The 21666-nt window shown below is 47.5% G+C and overlaps 2 long non-coding RNA genes across 2 annotated transcripts in view; one reads left to right on the top strand and one right to left on the bottom strand.

Annotated features, from left to right (window-relative positions):
* The window catches only part of LOC128339065 (uncharacterized), a 49524-nt gene extending 33276 nt beyond the window's left edge, over positions 1-16248 (bottom strand). The window contains exons 1-2 of the long non-coding RNA XR_008312815.1: positions 16159-16248; positions 14843-14960 (exon numbers count right to left, since the gene is read on the bottom strand). This is a non-coding gene — a long non-coding RNA (uncharacterized LOC128339065). The remainder of the gene's footprint in view (positions 1-14842; positions 14961-16158) is intronic.
* The window catches only part of LOC128339066 (uncharacterized), a 45553-nt gene that overhangs the window by 14847 nt on the left and 9040 nt on the right, over positions 1-21666 (top strand). Inside the window, exon 2 of the long non-coding RNA XR_008312816.1 lies at positions 17815-17906. This is a non-coding gene — a long non-coding RNA (uncharacterized LOC128339066). The remainder of the gene's footprint in view (positions 1-17814; positions 17907-21666) is intronic.

Genomic DNA, 21666 nt, shown 5'->3' with positions numbered 1-21666 from the left:
CTCAGGGGAAAAGCATCTGCGTACTTGCATGCAGAAGGTCCCAGGTTCAGCCCTTGGCAGCATCTCCAAGTAGGGTTGGGAGAGACTCCTGCCTGAAACCTTAGAGAGCTGCTACCAGTCAGTGTAGACAGTACTGAATTAGATTAGATGGATCAATGGTCTATTAATACTACCACCAAAAACACCAATATTTATATACCGCTTTTCAACCAAAGATCTCAAAGTGGTTTAGACAGAAAAATAAACAATACGTAAATGAGATGGTCCTCTGTCCTCAAAAGGGCTCACAATCTAAAAAGAAACACAAGTGGCAACACTTAGGTGAAGGGATGCTGTGCTGGGGATGGATAGGGCCAGTTGCTCTCCCCCTGCTAAATATAAAAGAATCACCATTTTAAAAGGAGCTTTTTGGCTCAGTGAGCAGTGGGTATGACTTGGTATAAGCCAGCTTCCTAGGTCTCTATGAGTTGAATAAGTCGTGAGTTATGGTAGTGGAAGAAAAGAGTTCAAGCTTAAACAAACGTGATTTAAACACCCCTGATTCAATTACAAAGGTCCTAAATCTCTCCAGAATGAGGAGCATAGTGACCCCAGTGGGAGAGTCCCCAAGTCCCGCAGAAGGATTTGATCAACAAGGTTTGGTTATGGTTGCCACCGGCTCGTTTGGTGGCGACTCAGGGCGGAGCCTTCTCTGTGGCTGTCCCGGGGTTCTGGAATGCATTCTCTTTCAAAATAAGACCGTCTCCATCTCTGGCTGCTTTTAAAAAGCCCCTTAAGATGCACCTGATTTCTAAGGATTATGGGAGCTGTAATCAACAACATCTGGGAATCCCTGTTAGCGGGAACACTGCTGGTGAGCTGCTGCCAGTCAGTGTAGACAGTACTGAGCGAGATGGACCAAGGGCCTGACTCAGGAGACAGTGTGACCTATGGAATTCATTCCCAGTCTTGCTCAATTTAAATGAAATACAAAATGCTGCTGTGGAGAGGAGGGTCTTAATCTATGGAATTCCTTGCCAGGGGATGTGGGGATGGCCACCAGGGGCTTAGACAGATTCATGGAGGACAGGTCTATCAATGGCTACTAGTCTGGTGGCTATGGGCCACCTCCAGCCTCAGAGGCAAGAGGCCTTTCAATACCGGTTGCAGGGGAGCAGCAGCAGCAGGAGAGAGGGCATGCTCTTAGCTCTTGCCTGTGGGCTTCTTAGAGGCATCTGGTAGGCCACTGTGGGGAACAGGATGCTGGACTAGATGGGCCTCCTCCTTGGGCCTGATCCAGCAGGGCTGTGCTTATGGTCTTCACGCCTGGATCCAGGCTTGATGGACAGGGTGCTTGGCTGCTGTTGCTGCCTCCCTCCCTCCCTTGGAAAGCCTCCAAGATGGCAGGCGGAAGAGGACAATTCTGAACAAGTAGCCCTTCCCAAAACATGTATATACCAACGCTGTTTGCAACAGATGGGTTAATGCCTCCCTCGCTTGCATATTGATTTCCCCTTCAGTAATTATCTGCAAAAAGTCAAATATTTGCTTTATCTTATAATTCAATTTTAGAAATGCCTTTGGGATTCAAATTAACTCTCTTGTAATATCTTCATTGAGGGAGAGGATTAATTATGCTTACAAGGAACCTAATTTAACTTATCAGACCTTTAATGTTTCAGGGATCAGTAATGCATTTAAATTTAGGATTAGGAGGGCGATCTGCTTCCATTAGCTTGGCTACTTTCATATTTGCCATTATTTTTATGCATATGGCTTCCTCTTCTTCAATTCCCTTCCAAGCACAATTAAAATATCAATTATGAAAGAAATAAACATTGTATATTGACATTAGCCGTCATGCTTCTGGTACTCAAGAGTGCATAAAAAAGGCCGTTGGTGACCTGTGCAAAATTCAGAATTATTAATAACTGGAAATGCTTAAGCTGGACTCTCCCAGAAGCTATACTTGCCAGTTTTACGAGCGTAGAAGTATGCAGGGAACACCAGATAGGTTCTTAAAGCATTACAGACAAAGAGATATTGGTGATGTGCTTCCCAGGAAAAGACCCAAGAGAGCTAGTCTCTTGGTAGCAAAGCATGATTTGTCCCCTTTGATAAGCAGGGTCTGCCCTAGTTTGTATTGGGATGGGCACTGTCTGCTTCTCCTTAGGGGATGGGGCCTTGGGTTTAGCAGAAGAGCATCTGCTTTGCACACAGAAGGTCCCAGGTTCACTCCCTGGCAGCATCTCCATGCAAGGTAAGGAAAGGCTCCAGCCTGAAGCTCTGGAGAGCTGCTGCCAATCACTGCAGACCAGGGATTCTCAGCGTTGGGTCCCCAGATGTTATTGGACTTCCAACTCCCATAATCCTCTCCAAGGCTGCAGGCAGGAGTCTCTCCCGGCCCTACCTGGAGATGCAGCCAGGGATTGAACCGGGGACCTCCTGCACGCCAAGCAGATGCTTTCCCACCAAGTCATGACTCGTTCCCGTCACACGGGCTGGCAGAGCACCCTAACTCCTCGGCGAGAAGGAAGAAAGAAGCAACAACCCCTGCTCCATTTGGCTGTGTTAGTGAGTTTCTACATGAATCGATGTTCATGCACGCGCCTCTGGGAGCCTTGACAACCAAACGCATGCTTTAATTTTTTAAAAAATAAATAAATAAATAAATAACCCCCTTACACACCATTCACTGCAGTTGCTGCTACCCCTCCCTAGGAAAAGGAGTCCGGCAAGTCAATTCGGTATTGTTGCCGAAGCAGTATTTCCCCCCTTTCTGTCTCCAAACCTGCAGCAGATCAATTCCAGAAATGGCCTCATCTTTCTTGTGTCTTTGAGTGTGTTGGACACCGCGTGGGCCTGGGGAATCAGAGAGTCTGACCTTTTGCGGTGGAGAGGCAACCGCTAGGGCCATTAATAGGCAATGATTCTTCCGAGACAGTCTGTCTGCAACCACAAAATTGCACTTTTAACGCATCCAAAGGAGGGACCACACACTCATCCTTTTCCTGCCACGCGCCGCGCTGACTCAGCAAGCCAGCCAGATGAGTTGCCATCTGCATCCATCTCGTTAGCTCCCTTCTTACGCTCCTCGGCGCTGCCACTTAAGAGCCGGCCCCTGATTGAAGGAGGCCGGGAGATGGGCTGGGCACGTGGGAGTTCCAAGAGGTTGCTTGGAACCGCGAGTCGGGAACAGCAGATGGAAACGGAGGAGCCTTACGAATCTCTGTTCTTCAGAGGCGCTCATTAGTCAGACGGACTCCTTTGGCAGGAAAAGCTGAATCCGACAAAGAAGCTTCTAATACAGAGGCGGCGATTCTGAAGCAAGGAGCGAAAGGGCAAGAAATGGAACATCTGCCTTAGGAGATGTCGAACAATTAACGCGTTTCAAGTTGATGGATGAAGAGAAGCTGCTGCCTTCTACTGGGCCAGATCTTTGGGCTGCCGTCTCCCCTTCTGTCTGCTCTGTTCGGCAGCTGCTCTGAGAGGGATAGCTGTGCATGTGGGTGTTCACTGCTCTCTAAGACTGACCAACTCATTTTAGCATAGGCTGTGCCATCGAGTCGGTGTTGACTCCTGGTCTACAAACATTGTTGGGTTTTATGAGTATAGGTAGCCGTCTCCTGCTCAGTGATTGGTTCATCTAGCTCAGAGCTGTTCAACCTCGGCCCTCCTGCAGATGTTGCAGGCCTACAACTCCCAGAAATCCATGGTTATTGGCCACTGTGTCTGGGGATTATGGGAGTTGTAGTCCAAAAACAGCTGGGTGGGGGCGCTCAGTTGAGCAGGCCTGACCTAGCTCAATATCAACTTATGTACATGGGAAAAACCTATATTGGGCAGCAGTGATATAGGAAGGTGCTGAAAGGCATCATCTCATCCTGCACGGGAGATGGCAATGGTCAACCCCTCCTGTATTCTACTAAAGACAACCACAAGGCTCTGTAGTTGCCAGGAGTTGACACCGACTCAACAGCACATTTTACCTTTACATCACCTAGGGATGCACATGTCAGGTGGTATAGAAATGTATGTGTGTGGGGGGGGAGAGAGAGAGGGTGGGTGGGTGGATAGAATATTTCCTGCACTGACTGGCAGCAGTCCTCCAAGATTTTAGGCAGGAGTCTCTCCCAGTCCTTCCTGGAGATGCTGCCAGGGAGTGAACCTGGGACCTTCTGCTTGCAAAGCAGATGCTTTACCCCTAAAACATGGCCCCATCAGATGAGTCCATTGATCATATCCACAGTCCAAAAAGCTACAGTCCCAGAACAGAAGTCAGTCTCCTCCCACTAGCAGAGGTCTAGTCCTGATCAAAAAAATTAAAAATGCAACAGAAGAGTTCACCCCACTTATAAAAGGAAGCAATTCAGATGATCTCCTGTCTTGCCAGAACTCCTCTAATTAACGGCAACACCTATAGGGCTTGTGCACTTGAATCAAATCTACGTCATTTGAAAAGGTGCCTCTCTGTCCAGTTTGTAGAGAGGTTAGTGCACAGGGAATGATAAAGCAGCCCAAGCAAAGAAACCAGCCCCCCACCCCGAGATTATTATTTTTTACAATCTAAATTTGCAGCATGTGGCATATGGATCAAAATCCATACCATCAGATGGTGGTATTAATTGCAAAACTGGTATAAACGAAGCACTCAGTAGGCTGAAGATGATTAATCAGAACTGGCAGGCTCTCTGGGTTGTTTTCCAGGATGCGTAAAAACTTCGGGCAAACTCTGAGTCACAGCAAGCCATCAAGTTTCTGGTCTCGGAGAAAGGGAGAGGCCCCATTATGTATGCTCACAGAAGAGCAACTTTTATCGAGTTACATTCCTCTCTGACAAAAAGCCCTATAAGAAGCTTTTGAAAACTTATTTATTTTGTAAGGCTTTTGGGGTTTGTGTGTGTGTGTGTGTGTGTGTGTGTTTGTTTCCCCCCCCTTTCTCTCTTTTTTTCATTGTTGTTTTTTTAATTTATGTAAACTGCCTCAAGTCTATGGAAGTCAGGCAGTCAATATATTTGCCAAATAAATAAATATTGGCCACATTCGCACGTAATGTGGAACCACAGTTGAACAGGCCTGCGGTTCCACGGATGTTATGTCAGAATGTGGGGAACTTCAGTGGGGCACAGCGACAAGACTGAGGATTCAGGATTGGAACTCCAATCTTGTAGTGAGTTTCGTTGCCACAACTCGAGGTTCCAGGCAGCCTGCAGTATGTCTGAATTCAGAACAGCAGGCTACTGGCCCTGGATTGTGACTGGCTGTGTGGGCTGTCTTTTAGTCAAGAAGGAAGCCCGCACAGCCAGCTCCCCCACCTCTCTGCGGTCTCGCTGACTGCAGAGACAGAGTTCTCCTGAATGTCTGAATTTGGACAGGAGAGCAAGGGGGGGGGCGCAGAACCGTGGGTCCATTGGACCCTCAGTTCCATGTTACATGCATATGCAGCCATTATGTTTCATGTAAGTGCCGTCTGTGTGCAGTGTATGCACAAAAAGATTTGTACATATGCACAGCCACCCACACATTATGTCCAGTGCATGTACAGTGGCACAATTCCTATCTGTACTCCTGGAATTCAAGAACCTGCACCCAGGCTCACTTGCAAAATGAATGCATGTACAGGACCACTGAAACACACAACTGCAAAAACTATCTAGCAAATGGTACAGATAAGGGTAGACCCATCAAGATGTTTGCCATTTGCAGATGGGAGCACATCCTAATGAAGATCTCAGACAGCATTCGCACATGCGCAGTAAGTATGTGTACTTGCATTGCAATGCTTTTTTAATGGGATGCACACAGGGACACATTTGGTTAAGCATCTCTTTTCCCGTGGGTCCGATTTCATGAAGTATGGGTGAACTCCACAGAGCATGCCCCTTCAGGATTTCATGACGCTGGAATCAACCACCACAACTATTTATATAGCTCTTTTCAACAAAAGTTCCTAAAGTGGTTGACACAGAGAAATAATAAACACATAAATAAGATGGATCATGGTCCCCAAAGGGCTCACAATCTAAAAAAAGAAAAAAGAAAATGAGAAAGATACCAGCAACAACCACTGGAGGGATGCTGTGCTGGGGTTGGATAGGGCCAGTTGCTCTCCCCCTGCTCAATAAAGAGACTCACCAAGTTTAAAAGGTGCCTCTTTGCCCACTTAGCAGGAGTTTGAGCTGGGAGTGCTGAATCCTAGACTGAGGGAAGTCAGGCAATTTCAGCATTCTGGTAATGGGGGAGGCACCAACCAAAAAAGTGAGATAATGGTACTAAGGTACCATGACCACTGTTTGATCTCGCTCAGTATTGCCTACACTGACTGGCAGCGGCTCTCCCAAGTCACAAGGAGCAGCCTCTCCCAGCTCTGCCTGGAGAAACCAGGAAGTGAACCCGGGACCTTCTTCGTGCAACCATGCACAGATGCTCTTCCACTGAGCCGTGGCCTCATCTCCAAACAAGGTGATAGGAACGGAGGAAGCTGCTTCATACCGAATCAGACTCTTGGTCCATCTAGTTCAGTATGGTCTGACTGGCAGCAGCTCTCGAAGGTTTCAGGCAGGAATTTCTCCCAGCCCTACCTGGAGATGCTGCCAGGGACTGAACCTGGGACCCTCTGCATGCCCTCTACCAGTTCAGCTACGGCCCACCCCATCCCCTTGGAATCTCAGCGCTCCACAGGTGTATCTCCACATTTCACTCAAATATGCAGCTCTTCTAAATCATTATGTGGGGGGGAAGTGACCCAGGACTGGAGAGATTAAATTAACCCCCTGCAATAGCTACATACTAGAAGGGGGGGGAGGTTAGATGCTAATAAATGAAAAGAGATAACGGCGTTGAGAGCGGCAAGATTTCCCTCTTGTCCTTTATTGCCGGGACTCTCCTTTCCAGTTTGTTGCTTCTGTGAGTTTTATTAGCACATCTTGGTGGAGTAGATTTGCTCTGGAGTGATAAAAGCTGACTATAATCAGCGAGCTTTTGTTATCGGGCTGCAACCACTGGTAAATGCCACCTCAGAAGAGCCCGGCTCAATGCCTTTATTACAGTGATTAGTCTAAGACGTTGTTAAGATAGCAACAAACTTCAAGCTTAACTGATAAGACTTGCTTAAGAGTGCTATAAAAAAAAAACACCAACACCTTGCAGTAGCCCAGATCTCAAGGAGAAGGCAGCGGTTACGGGAAGCCAGACGGTCATCATCACCAACTGAATGTGGGAAGGATGCTGGAGCAACGCCCGCTCCCGCCTCCCATCCTGCAGCAGACCCACCCTCTGCAACTGGAGCAACACACCAGCAGGGGGAGACCACACTCAGGGGAGCAAACCTCATGGCTCCGAACAGACAAGAGAGTTTAATTCCCCAAACACTTTAAAGCCAAGCAATTCCTCCCATTCTTCTGCTCTGTTACGTGCACGCTCCCTCTCTTCCCTATATGGTTTCTGCAGGCCTTGCCATAACAATATCGGATTGTGCCTCTGCAAACGGTTCGGGGTTGTCCTTTCACGAGGCGAGGCAAGGCTGTTACATAGGAAGCCGCCTTATACGGAGTGAGCTCATTGCGCTATCTAGCTCAGTATTGTCTGCACTGACTGGAAGGAAGCAGCTCTCTCAACTTCCAGGCAGGAGTCTTTCCCTGCCCTACTTAGAGATGCTGCCAGGATCTTCTCCATGCAAAGCAGATGCTCTACCATTGAGCTATGGCGCATCCTCAAAATATTTGCAGATACTGCCTTCTGCTGAGTCAGACTATTGGCCCACCTGGCTCTGTATTGTTCACCCAGACTGGCAGCAGCTCCTCAAAGTTCCAGGCAGGAGTCTCTCCCGGCCCTACTTGGAGATGCTGCCAGGGATTGAACCTGGGACCTTCTGCATGCAAAGCAGATGCTCTGCCTCTGAGCTATAGATCCATCCCCAGTAGACTGCATAGGAAGCTACCTTATATAGTGTTGGACCATTGGTCTACCTTGCTCAATATTGTATACACTGTCTTGGCAGTGGCTCTCCAATGTTGCAGGCAGAAGTGCCTACTCTGAGGCTGGAGGTGGCCAATAGGCTAGTAGCCATTGATAGAGCTTCCCTCCATGAATTTGTCCAAGCCCCTTTTAAAGCCATCTAAGCTAGTGGCCATCACCAGTGTTCCCTCTAACAGGGGTTCCCAGATGTTGTTGACTACAACTCCCAAGATCTGCAGCTGCAACGGCTTTTGCTTGGGAATTCTGGGAGTTGTAGTCAACAACATCTGGGAATCCCTGGCCCTCGCCCACATCTCATGGCAGAGAATTCCATAGATTGATTATGCGCTGTGTGGAAAAAGTACTTCCTCTAGTCCAGGGTTTCTTATGGGCTATAACGGTGTTTCTTTTTTCAGAACCTATCTAGGAACCATGACTTGATACTAGCTACAGCCTTAAAGGAGGATGCACAAACCTTGGGCCAGAGAACTCTGGATGAGGTTTGGAGAGGATATTATCTTCATTTTTCTCGAAATTAACCCAGAACCCAGCTTGAGATGTCAGTGACACCTCTAAAGCTGGCAGCACAAAACTAGCAACTTGTAGCACAAAATTGTACCAACCTCAGGCTATGACAGCATTCACGTTTTCAGCAATTAATCTAGAACCTTGACCTGAGATTACACCCTTTTAAGGATGCAGCTAAGGCAGTTTAAATAGAGCTATACTCTAGTCTCGGCATTCCCAAGGGAACCCTTGCAGTAGCTACAGTGAGTTCTGAAACTAAAGGGCAAAATTCTCATGCAAAAGGAGAAGAAGTACATATAAACCTCTCGCAGGCCTGCTCAACTTTGGCCTTCTTGCTGATGTTGGCCTACAACTCCCATAATCCCTGGCTATTGGCCACTGTGACTGGGGATTATGGGAGTTGTAGTCCAAAAACAGGTGGGGGGGTCTAAGTTGAGCAAGCCTGCATAGTGGAAGCAAGCATGCATTGTGCCCTTTGCTAAGCAGGGTCTGCCTCTGTCTGCATTTGGATGGGTGACTACATGTGGCATTCTCCATAGAGGACGGGGTCACAGCTCAGTGGAAGAGCATCTGCACGTTTGCATGCAGAAGGTCCAAGATTCAGTCCTTGGCAGCAGCTCCAGGTAGGGCTTGAAAATACTCCTGCCTGACACTTGGAGAACTGCTGCCAGTTAGTGTAGACAATCCTGAGCTAGATGGACCAATAGTCTACTACCACCACCTCCAATATTTATTGGCTTTCCAACCAAAGTTCTCAAAGTTGGAGAAGACTTGTTTTTTTTTATTGAAAATGAGTATTTTACCTAGGTCTTAAACAAACACCTCCAGGTAGGGCTGGGAAAGATTCGTGCCTGCAGCCTTGGAGAAGCCACTGCCAGTCAGTGCAGACAATCCTGAGCTAGATGGACCAGTGGTCTGACTCAGTATGAGGCAGCTTCCTATGTTCCTAAACTTGCACCATTTGCAATTGGCACTATTAATTTAAGAACAACTCCAGAGCCCATGTGGGTGCATGCAGCACTCAACCCGAAGCCCAAAAGCAATATCAGAAGAGAGAATCAGATTATGCTGCACAATCAAGGTAATGTCGAGATGGCGTTTAATGAGCTGAAAGAATATTTTAAAGCTAATCTGACGGCGATAAACGCTCCCTTGTCACAGTTTGGAAAAGTTGCAATCAGAGGTTGGCTAATAAACATAAGCCGCTAACACTAAGAAGGTCAAATCCAGATGGTGAAACCCTCATTACGCAAATCAATGACCTAGAAGGGAGGTTTACATGGATAGGAAATTGGGGGGGGAGTGCTGCGGGGGGGGATTCTTAAAGAGGCCACAAGACTTTTGCCTCAAAACTCTGGGGTCAGCTTCTCTTCCATTTCTGCTCTTGACTCTATAACAGCATTCTTCACTGCAATGGTCTGGCAGCCACATCAGCCCTAAGTCCCCCCCCCCCCGCGCCAACTAATTTTTTATGGGGCCCGTGTGAAGCTTTGGCTGAAGCTGAATACTCTGCACAGGCCCTCTGGCACCATGCAGAGAGGAGGTGCATCCCTGTAGAGGGAGCTGGTCTTATGGTAAAAGGGTAAAGTGTGCCGTAAAGTTGATTACAACTCGTGGTGACCACAGAGCCCTGGGGTTGTCTTTGGTAGAATACAGGAGGGGTTGACCATTATTGCCTCCTCCCGCGCAGTCTGAGATGATGCCTTTCAGCATCTTCCTATATTGCTGCTGCCTGTTATAGTACCAACGGGGATTTGAACCGGCAACCTTCTGCTTGTTAGTCAAGCATTTCCCCGCTGCGCCAAGCATGAATTGTCCCCTTTGCTAAGCAGGGTCCAGCCAGATTTGTATTTGAATGAGATCCTACGTGTATGAGCACGGGAAGATACTCCCCTTAGGGGATGGGGCTGTAGTTCAGTGGTAGAGCATCTGCATCTTGCATGCAGAAGGTTCCAAGTCCCTTCCCTGGCAGCATCTCCAAGATAGGGCTGAGAGAGATTCCTGCCTGCAACCTTGGAGGAGCTGCTGCCAGTCAGTGTAGACCATACTGAGCTAGATGGACCAACGGTCTGACCTGGTATATGGCAGCTTCCTATGTTCACTTTGGAGCTCCTTTAAAGGGAGACAGGCCGCTGCACCAAACTGGAAGGCATGCACAGAGTGCTGGGAAGCGTAGCCCTTCCCAGGGCTTTCCTCCTCTCGAGAGGGCTCTGTCTCTCCTAAAATTCCTTCCTGGCACTGAGCAAAGTGCAGCACTGAGCAGGGGTCAGCACAGTGAGAAACAGCTCTCACGTTGGAAGTTTTTTCCAAAGTGGTCCCCATTTAGGGTTGCAATATTCTGGCTTTTCAAATCTGGGTGCCTAATTTGCATATTATACCAATTGGCTGGAAAAATAATTTTTGAGCAGAATAGTGACTGCACATTTTGCTCCATAATTCCGCTTCTGCAAGGGCTAGAGCGTAGCTTTTTTTTTTTTTTTAAGAAAGCTGAAATCTGGTCAAATCTGGGTGGGCGAAGCCATCTGGGCAAGATGCTTAAAATCTGTGTGAAACCCGGAATTCCGGGGTGGGGGGCATGGCCACTCTACCCCTGCTTGAAAAATAGTGGAGATCACTGCTCTATAAAGTGACTTCCTCCCTCTGCTGAGACTGCCCTTACAAAAAAAAAAAAAAAAATCCAAAAAAAAATAAAAATCACAGGTGATCTTCTTGCCGTTTGATCTAAAGTTCTTTATTCAGAATAAAGCCCTCTTCTTTTGCTTTCTGTTGAATATGTGATCAATGCAGCAGAAGGCAGACCTCTCCTTCTGATAACTCAAGTACGCATTGCTAACAACTCACTGGAGAAAGCCAAGCAGATAAATATTAGAAGTGCAGAATCACAGGATTTGAGAGCTGGAAGGGACCGTGGAGTCATGTCCTCACTCACTGCAGGAAGGTTCTCCTGTCTCTTTTACACTGGGACACACCCTTCCCCCAATTCTGCAAAGGTTTTCCCCGCCCCCCCACCTTAGTTTATCTACCCACATAGAAGACGACTGTGAATTTAAGAGGACTCTCTTTAAAAACAGAGGTCAAATATAGGCTATACCTGTATTTCTCTAAAAGGAAGAGGACTGAATTCTAATGTCAAATAACTTGCGGGAAAAACTAGTCTTGGATTCAGGGAAATTAGGTACCTGTTTAATTAAGTCAAGCATATAGAGAGCCATAATACAAAACGCATGTGTAACTTGGAAGCCTATAATAAGAAATACTAATGTGTAATTGATACATTCATAACACACATAGATATGTGCTCGCCTTCCAACACCTAAAATTATAGACTAATAGAATATCAGCGTGTGAAGAGATTGTGGAGGTCTACATAAGAACAGCCCTGCTGGATCAGGCCCAAGGAAGCCCATCTATTCCAACCAGATGCCGCTGGAAGCCACAGGCAGGAGTTGAGGGCATGCCCTCTCTGAACAAGGCTCCCCCACATTAAGCTGACTGTGTGACTGTATCTCTTAGACTAACCAGCCTCACAGGATTGTTGTGATGACAGGTGGGAGGTGAGGAGAGAAAGAAGTCCACTCTGGACTTCTTGAAGCAAAGCTGGGATCAAAATATAATAATACATGTGCAAACACACAGCCCTATCCAAGGCCAAGCTGCCTCTCCTGATATATTGCAGGGGGGCGGGAATGAGCCCTTCGTGGCTCTTGAAGTTCCCACAGGATCACCCCTTGTGATCTGATCTATAAACTCTTGCTAAAAATGTTTGCCAGAGACAAGAGAAGCACCAGAAAATAAAATGAGAGGAAAATGTGTGATTTTGCACCCGAGGTGAAAAACTGGTCCAGTGGTCCTTTGAAAGGGTCCACCACCAATAATCTGTTCTTGAAATTGAACACTGTTGGCACTTTAACATATATTGGGCTGCAATTAAAACCCCCCAATGGGTCCGAATAAATGCCGGAGGGTTGAAATGAAGTGGGCACATGCAGTTACACTTAGAGGGTGTGCTTTCAGAAATTCTTGCAGAAAGCGTTTTCAGAAAAATCAATAATATGATAGGTCAGACCTTAACTCTCCACCCAGAACTAGCCATATTACTAACAGTGTTTCCCGAGTAATCAGGAGACGTATTACACAAGGAATTAACCACCTCATTACTCATTGCCACTGGACTGGAAATAAAGGCCAAGAGAAACATACTCCGTCGCCAGCCCTGGCTACCCTTCATCATGCCAGCAGCAACACCCGTAGTTTCTGGCTTCTGCAGACAGAGGCCAAAGTGTCCCCTAGTTATTACGGGACATGTGATACACAGAACAAAGCAGGGTATGAACCTGATCCAAAAGGCAAACCAAAGCAATACAAAAGATCAGGAAAGACTGTCTTATGGTCCTAGGTTAAAAGTCGATTACTACAAAAAATATAAATATAAATGGTTATTTTAATAATAGAAGCTAATGATGCTGCCTAAAATTGCTTAAAACTTAGTTTGTTTTAAAAAGTCATAATACATTAAAAGTCCTCAGACATATGTTGACCAGATCATGTAGTCTTGTGATTCCCAGTGTGTGTGCGTCCTTATGGATCTTTATAAAGTCAGATGCGTCTCGACTCCTAGTTTTCCTCAGTGACTTCCCATGTACTGTTCTCAGGAGTCGAGGCCATCCCGATAAATCTTCATAATATTTCCAAGGTCCCCTTCTCACCCAGTGGCACATGTTTCTTCTATACAGTGTTGTGACCGCATGATAAAAGTTCATAGAGGAGAAGAGCTGGTCTGGTGGTAGCAAGCATGACTTGTCCCCTTTGCTAAGCAGGCTCTGCCTTGGTGGTTGTATATGGATGGGAGACTAGAAGCGTGAGCACTGGAAGAGATTCCCCTCAGGGGATGGAGCCACTCTTGGAAGAGCAGAAGGTTCCAAGTTCCCTCCCTGGTGGCACCTCCAAGACTGGGCTGAGAGAGACTCCTGCCTGCAACCTGGGAGAAGCCGCTGCCAGTCTGTGTATGCAATCCTGAGCTAGATAGACCAATGGCTTGACTGGGTATATGGCAGTTTCTTATGTTCCTAATGCTATACAAGGCGGTAAATAGTATAAACATTTCAATTCAGATGCACATATATAATGTGCATTCATGTAAGCTGTATATAACTCATGGACACATTCTTACGATAAAATGTTGAGATTTCCAGACAGCGACGCCTTTTGATACTTTATCAAACTATGAATATTTATGCAGCTTCCTATAGGATTACTTGAGAGAAAATGACCCCAGTGGGCCTACAATTTCAAAAGTGAATGCTATAAAATTCCTCAGCTCAATAATAAATCTGAACGCTAATCAGCTAAACAGTTCTTACTACAGATTCTCACGGAGAACTCTTTAGCCCTTGAATATGGAGTGATGCTGGTTCCTGAAGACCCCCAGGGCGAACCCAGGGGGCTGGTGGCCTTAAGACAGGAGGGGGCCCATTGATCTTTCTTTGCAGAGGCACCCATCAGACCTACAGCCAACCCTGCTGCCATGAATTAATACCACCCACCCACATCATCTTCAGGCCACCACAGAACGCCACAATCAATGCAGACCACAGCTTTGTCAGAACCAGAATGCATGAAAGAACCACCAAATATAGTGAATAGATCAAGAATACTCCTCCTCCTACAAATATTTATAAACCGCTTTTCAGCAAACACTCTCAGAGTGCGTTCACAAACAAACAATGGAGCAAACAAAGAAATAATCATAGTTAGCATGTGTATAGTGCTTTCTGAGTGTTCAGACCGCTGAACGTGCAAGGATTCCGTCAAGATAACACCACAAGTTCTGTAAGGAAATATCACCGTTCCCTGCATTGTGCAGCTGTGTCTGAGAGGGAGCAACGCCCTAAAGGCTAGCTACTGAGTTTACGGGAGAAGGGTCAGACGCCAAAAGCCCTGATTTGCAGCTCAGTCTCTTAGCTGCTACACTCCATCATCATGCAGACCTAAGGAAGTAAGTCTCTCAAGGACAGCAATTGAATTCAAGGCAGAGACTGGAGCCCTGTTCAGAAATGACGTTGCACAGACATCTGCAGACACGTACATGTTTGTGTGAGAATGGCCATACCTGGGTTCATTTTAAAACTGAACCTGGGTGCAGATAGGTACTACTGTACATGTGTTTTGATGCATCAATCACTGCATGCAAATACACAGATTGTACAGATGTTGAACGTCACGTGTGAATAGGGCTCGGATCTCAGCACCAGTCTCTCATCTCAGCTAGCATCTGCTGCGGGAACCATGCTCATTTTAAAAGAAGGCAAAACAATTCCTTTCCCACCCAGATTCCCCACGCCCCTTCAGTTCATAGGAAAGCGGTTAAACACTCACTCACCATCAAGTGGCGCACGCCCGGATCTTCAGGAGAGGGTCAGGAAGCCGGATCCTTGAGAGAACAGCAGAGAGGGAAGGTAGGCCCATTCATAGACAGGGCCTGGATCTCAAGTGTGGATCTGCAAATCAGCAACAAACACTCACCTTAATATTTCATGTTATGAGTAGATCTCTGGGGATCAATGCAAAACATCAAGGGGCTAAAGGCAGAGACTCCAGTAAACAGGGTATCCAACTCTGACGGAAACATGGAGAGATATCTCCCCCTCCGCCCCAATATTCTTCCATTATGTTCCATTTTTTCAAGCCATTCAAATTTCCAACATGGTTTTCCCCAATACCATATTGAAACTTGGGGCTGGTACTGATTCCTGGATAAATCAGGGACTTGGGGCACTGGTATTAATTCCTGGAGAGTCCAGGTCAAGCCTGGAAGGCTAGAAAAACCTTCTACCAGGATTCAACCTTCTATCAGGATTCCTGGAGAGATTAAAACTTTCTACCAGGATTCTTGACAAAGAGGCACCTTTTGATGTGGTGATTCTCTTCATTTAGCAGGGGGAGAGTAACTAGCCCTCTCCATCCCCAGCACAGCATCCTTCCAGTGGCTGTTGCTGGTGTCTATCTTATGTTTCTTTTTAGATTATGAGCCCTTTGGGGGCAGGGAGCCATCTTATTTGTTTGTTATTTCTCTGTGTAAACAGCCCTGAGCCATTTTTGGAAGGGCAGTATAGAAACTCAATGAATGAATGAATGAATGTCATTTAATTGTATTGCACAATAACAAAACTGATTTATTTCTTGAACACTGAGTCCTCTCTTCTCCCCCTGAGCTTTCAGACTTCTTGCCCAGGAGACTAGAAGGTTGATTTCTGAGGGAGTCATTGGATAGAATACAGCCCACATGTATTCCCTTCTTTCCCTCCAGCCCAAAAGGCCTCAAAATGGACTTTTATTTTTTTAAAAAAGAGGCAGAAAGGTTTAGGAACATAGGAAGCTGCCATATACTGAGTCTATGAAGACAATACTGAGCTAGATAACAGCGGCTTCTCCAGGGTTGCAGGCAGGAGTCTCTCTCAGCCCTATCTTGGAGATGCTGCCAGGGAGGGAACTTGGAACCTTCTGCTCTTCCCAGAGCAGCCCCATTATCTCCTAAGGGGAATATCTGACAGGGCTCACACTCACACATCAAGTCTCCCATTCATATTCAACCAGGGCAGACCCTGCTTAGCTATGGGGACAAGTCATGCTTGCTACCACAAGACCAGCTCTCCTCTCCTACAAATAGGTTTGAAAATAGGTCTGTATCCTCCCTACCTCAAGAGCTTCTGTGCTGGAAGTTGTGGAGAAATAAGAATTTCCCCAGGTGGGCCTTTCCTCCTCATAGGGTTCTACTGATGGGAAATGTTGCACCTGCTGGGATTTCACCTTGTGTTCACCTCTTAAAGGACCAACATTGGATATTAGGCTATTTTGTTATAATTTGAGTTTATAGCCAGGGTTTCCAAGCTATTACTCAGGAACATAGGAAGTTGCTATATACTGAGTCAGACCCTTGGTCCATCTAGCTCAGTATTGTCTACACAGACTGACAGCGGTTTCTCCAAGGTTGCAGGCAGGAGTCTCTCTCAGCCCAATCTTGGAGATGCTGCCAGGGAGGGAACTTGGAACCTAGATGCTCTTCCCAGAGTGGCTCCATCCCTTAAGGGGAATATCTTCCAAGGATATATTCCTGGATATCTGAACACCCCATCCCCCACCCTGCTTTTCTCTCTCACATCAAGCCATTCAAATCTCCAGGGTGGCTTTTGAGAGATTCCTGAAAATGGATGCCGGTTGCAGAAGACTCCAGGCCTATCCTGGGAGCTTGGCAACCAGTGTACACAGGATACAGCCCAACAGCCTGATGCACTGCATGTTTACTCAGAAGTAAGCTCAACTGAGTCCAGTGGGACTTCTCTGGACTCAGTTGAGCTTACTTCTGAGTAAACATACAGTGCATCAGGCTGTTGGGCTGTATCCTGTGTACATTTTCCTGGGTGCAATTTAGGGCTGCCCACTCTGGCTGAAGCAATTCCTGGAGAGATTTATTCTCCCCAAAATATTGCTCACAATATTTTCTTCCACAATATGAAGCCCAATCACCAGGCTTGCTTTCCACCATCATTGGAAAATTGATGCCAGTTCCTGGGGCCTCAAAGCCAGTTCTAGTAAGCTGACAACCTCAGAGACCACGAACAGTTTTATATCAGATTCTCTCTTTTTAGTGGTTTGTCTTGGATTTTTTTTTTTTTTTTTTTTTTTTGGTCATTTGATTGGCTGCTGCATCCCCTGCTAACTGAGCAGAGAGGCACCTTTTCAAAGTAATGATTCTTTTTATTGAGCAGTGGGAGAGCAACTGGCCCTATCCATCCTCAGCACAGAGAGCCCTTTGGGGACAGAGATCCATTTAATTTATTTACATTGATGTAAACCGCTTTGGGGACTTTTGTTGAAAAGTGGTGTGTGTATATGTGTGTGTGATTGTATTTGTCTTCATATTTTTGTTTTTAGGCTATTGTGATCAATTTATTTTGGACCAGAAAGGCAGCCCATGAAAGAAAAGGTTGCCATGTAAAGTAAAGGTCCGACTTAGCCATGGTAATCCTCCTTTGGTTCTGCATGGGAACATATGTACAACTTCAGCCTGCCTGCAGATGCTAGACTATCAGTCTCATCATACCCAGCTTTGGCTAGGGATAATGGGAGTTGTAGTCCACAAACAGCTGGAGAACCAAAGTTGTACCCCTTTAGCAATAGCAATAGCAATAGCACTTACATTTATATACCGCTCTATAGCTGGAAGCTCTCTAAGCGGTTTACAATGATTTAGCATATTGCCCCCCAACATTCTGGGTACTTTAGCGGATTACCCGGATTTATTCCCTGTCTACCTGCATTGACTCAGAGTTATTTTATCACCACTGCACAAAGGCAGTGCACCTCTGCTCACTTTTCAGATGCACCTTTCAAGCTGCTGTTGGAAACTCCCCAACAAGACCTGGTATTCTGACATCTGAGATATGGTAGGTGAACCAAAGGGGACTTACTCTGTGACTATTCCCTGTTTGTGGAACTTTACTTACTCTGATAGTGGCATATCTCCAAGTACTTTTTTGTTCTCTGGTTTTGGATCTTTCCAAACTGGTATTGAGCATTTTAAGTGATGCTTTGCCTGATTCATACCTGCCCATATGGTCTTGATCTCCCTGTGACTTCTTATCTGCTGCTCTATTTTTGTTCTGCTAAAAAGGGTTTAGCTGTGTTTCTTTACAGTGATGTAAGATTTGCTGTGCATTTAATGGAGAGGCCGTTGACAAATATTGGTCACAAAAATAAAATGGTTCCAAATAGAGCGACTGTATCTGATGTATGTGCAAAACAATAGGCTGTGCCTCTTTGGTATTTAAGTGTTCATGTAGACATACTTTATGAGGGAAGTACAGGTAAAGGGCATCGAGTCTCCACGCAGGCTGAACTTCAAGGGAACAGGTGGAAGGAACTGAAAAATACCCACTTGAGCAAAAAACATTCAATAACATCAAGTGGGCATCCTGCAAAGGCAGGAGAGCTGGTCTTGTGGTATCAAGCATGACCTGTCTACTTTGCTAAGCAGGGTCCACCCTGGTTTGCATTTGGATGGGAGACTCCATGTGTCCATGAGGGAGGAGAGCTGGTCTTGTGGTAGCCAGCATGACTTGTCCCTTTAGCTAAGAAGGGTCTGCCCCAGTTGCATATGAAAGGGAGACCAGAAGTGTGAGCAGCACTGCAAGATATTCCCCTCAGGGGATGGAGCCGCTCTGGGAAGAGCAGAAGAAGGTTCCAAGTCCCCTCCCTGGCAGCATCTCCAAGATCGGGCTGAGAGAGATTCCTGCCTGCAACCTTGGAGAAGCCGCTGCCCGTCTGTGAAGACAATACTCGGACGGACCAAAGGTCTGACTTAGTATCAGGCAGCTTCCTACGTTTGTAAGCATAGCGACAGGGCTGGCATCCGCAGGGAAAGGGCTGTTGCGGAGGGAACCGCTCCAGTGCTGCTAATGTACTGGAGGGGAGGGGTGTAAATGTTTTGGATGGATGGATGGATGGATTGCACAAGGCAGCCCCAACTGTGTGGAGGAGACAAATTCTGACTAGCTCCCCTTCTGGTAGGGAGCACGTGGTGCAATGCAAAAGTGTGCCCCTGAGGGCTGCATGAATCTGCGTGGCTCTCAAACATCACGTTGCATTGTGCAGAGCATTTCCAAGGGAGGTTACCATTACTGGGAAAGGTGAGTGGCCCCACTGCTCATCCGCAAGGCAGCAGTAGCACCGGGCTTCCTCCCCTAGCGCCAGCACGCGGTTAGGCTAGGAATGTAGGCAGCAGAGTGAGTCAGAGCATCATTCCCTCAAGCTCGGTATTGTCTTCAGTGACTGGCAGCAGCTCTCCAAGGTTGCAGGCAGGAGTCTCTATCCTGACCCTATCTTGGAGATGCTGCCAGGGATTGAACCAGGGACCTCTTGCATGCCAAGCAGATACTCTAACACTTCACTACTGCCCCATCTCCAAACAGGAAACAGACAGCTGAGCAGGCTGGGCACCAGACATAGGAAGCTGATTCCTACTGAGTCAGACCTTTGGTCCATCTAGCTCAGTATTGTCAACCCAGACTGGCAGCGGCTTCTCCAAGGCTGCAGGCAGGAATCTCTCTCAGGTCTATCTTGGAGATGCTGCCAGGGAGGGGACTTGGAACCAAGATGCTCTTCCCAGAGTGACTCCATTATCTCCTGAGGGGAATCTCTTGCAGTGCTCACACGTCAAGTCTCCCATTCATATGCAGCCAGGCAGACCCTGCTTAGCTATGGGGACAAGCTCTACTTGCTGCCACCAGACCAGCTCGCTACCAGTTCCATCACAGACCCTCCTGGACACAGTGACTCTTGGATCCAGGTTGCCTTTTCTCTCCTCCTGTCCCAGCATGGAGGAGCACAGTTGCTCAGACAAGCCTCGGTCTCCCCCCCTCCTCGGTGCATGTGGACTGAGCTGTGGAAAGTGCCTGATGCTTCCTCTCCTCCAGCTGACCTTGCAGGATCAACCATCTGCAGCAGAGAGGAGACGCTGCACGGTGATTCGTAAGCAAGGTCTTATCGGTTGCGAGCTCTCTGATCCACGAGGAAGATTGGAAGGAGCTTATGAAATAATAAAACAATGCAGAATTGAGGCAGGCAGGCGGCGGGTGTGTGTGTGTGTGTGTGTGTGCGCGGAGTGGGAAAGTGCCTCTTGCACTTGCGTGAGGCCAGGGAGCTGAGATGCTCTGCGTTTATTTCTTCAGTTTCCACTGGAGGTCAGTGCAACATTACAGTTGTCCCACCCCCCTGAAATGGCATGCCCTCTTCTGAGTGCAGGAGCGAAACGAAACCCTACCCCACAGAGTGGTTCGGAACCAGATTTTGTTAGTAATAAATACGGGCTTGGGGACAGTGCACGGTTATTTTGGTAACTGCCCAATTAGTTGCCGTGAGCCAGGAATACTTGGGTGTGACTCCGCAGCGCCCTGCTCTCCTGGGCTTGGCAGCGAAAATGGCATTTAGCCTTCTCTCGCCTCCCCTCTCTCCCGGCCCTGGGAGGAAGGAACGCTCCATCTGCCTCATAAATGGGTCACGTCGGCATGACTCAGCTATGCGGGGTTGACGGGTGGGCAAGTTCTCGGAGGAGTGACAGGCTTGGTCCTGCAGAAGAGCTGAGCTGTCTTCCACGTAAGGAGGCGACGGCTCATGTTCTAGGGTGAGCCCAGTGCTTTATGGGCCCCTGTGATGGGCACAGAGTTCTCCACCCGCTCCCCCAATTGGCAAGTGATTTCACATCATGTGGACGGGGGCCTTGTTCACACACGTTTGAACCAGGAGAGGAGAGCTGGTCTGGTGGTCGCAAGCATGACTTGTCCCCTTTGCTAAGCAGGGTCCGCCCTGGTTGCAACTGAATGGGAGACTAGAAGTGTGAGCACTGGAAGAGATCCCCCCTCAGGGGATGGAGCCAATCTGGGAAGAGCATCTAGGCTCCAAGTTCCCTCCCTGGCAGCATCTCCAAGATCGGGCCGAGAGAGAGTCCTGCCTGCAACCTTGGAGAAGCTGCTGCCAGTCTGGGTAGACAATCCTGAGCTGGAAAGACCAATGGTCTGACTCAGTATATGGCAGCTTCCTAGATGTCCTTATATGTTCCTATGCTTAATGTGGGTTGCCAACACTGAAGTGCCCGTGTGAACCCATGCCAGGGGGGAAATGGCTTGCCATAAACCAGCTCGGCATGGGTTCACACAACTATGTCAGTGTTGGTAACCCACATTAAACCTAGATTCAAGCCACGGTGTGAACAAGCCCTCGAACCTCTGTAGCACAGGTCTCCAGGGCTGTTGGCAGTGTGTGGGTTAAAGGTACTGGAGGAGGCCTCTTGTAGTGGCGATCATAGAGTCCTCGTGCCACCAGCAAAAAATGCTGTGGAGTGGGCACAGACCATCCCGTCTGGTTCATGGGAGCAGGTTGTCATGCAGTAGGTTCACATGGGGCATAGAGAAATGTGCTGCATCTCACAGTGGGGTGCAGCTCAATATGCCATCTCAGTATTTTCTACAGACTGGTGGCAACCCCTCAGGATTTCAGATACGGGTCTTTCCCAACCCGACCCAGAGATTGCCAGAGACCGAACCTGGGACCTTCTGATGCAAAGCGTGTGCTCTACCACAGAACCACAGCCCTGTGCTCAAAGCAGGAGAAGCTGCTGTATACTGAGTCAGACCCTCAGTCCGTCTAACT

The sequence above is a fragment of the Hemicordylus capensis genome, chromosome 17, assembly GCF_027244095.1.
Source record: "Hemicordylus capensis ecotype Gifberg chromosome 17, rHemCap1.1.pri, whole genome shotgun sequence".
NCBI lineage: Eukaryota > Metazoa > Chordata > Lepidosauria > Squamata > Cordylidae > Hemicordylus > Hemicordylus capensis.
Note: the sequence above shows the minus strand (reverse complement) of the source record. Positions and strands in the feature narration are given on the sequence as shown.